Here is a 346-nt window from a genome sequence, read left to right on the forward strand (position 1 = left end):
CGCTCTAACCATGTTTTACTTCAATGAAATGGAAAAACAAAGCACTACAAGCATAGATCACAGAGACACTTCACTTTAACCTTTGAATACTTCACCTCTAACCATGTTTTACTTCAGAAATGGAAAAACAAAGCACCACAAGCATAGATCACGAGACACTTCACTCTAACACTTGGAATACTTCACTATAACCATGTTTTACTTCTTTGAAATGGAAAAACAAAGTCTTACTACAAGCATAGATCCACGAGACAACTTCTCTAACAGCTTGTTTTACTTCAAACTGATGAAAAAACAGAGCACAATAAGCATAGATCACAAACACTTCCCTCTCTAATAATGTAAT

The sequence above is a fragment of the Salvia hispanica genome, chromosome 6 (genome assembly GCF_023119035.1).
Source record: "Salvia hispanica cultivar TCC Black 2014 chromosome 6, UniMelb_Shisp_WGS_1.0, whole genome shotgun sequence".
NCBI classification, from domain to species: Eukaryota; Viridiplantae; Streptophyta; class Magnoliopsida; order Lamiales; family Lamiaceae; genus Salvia; species Salvia hispanica.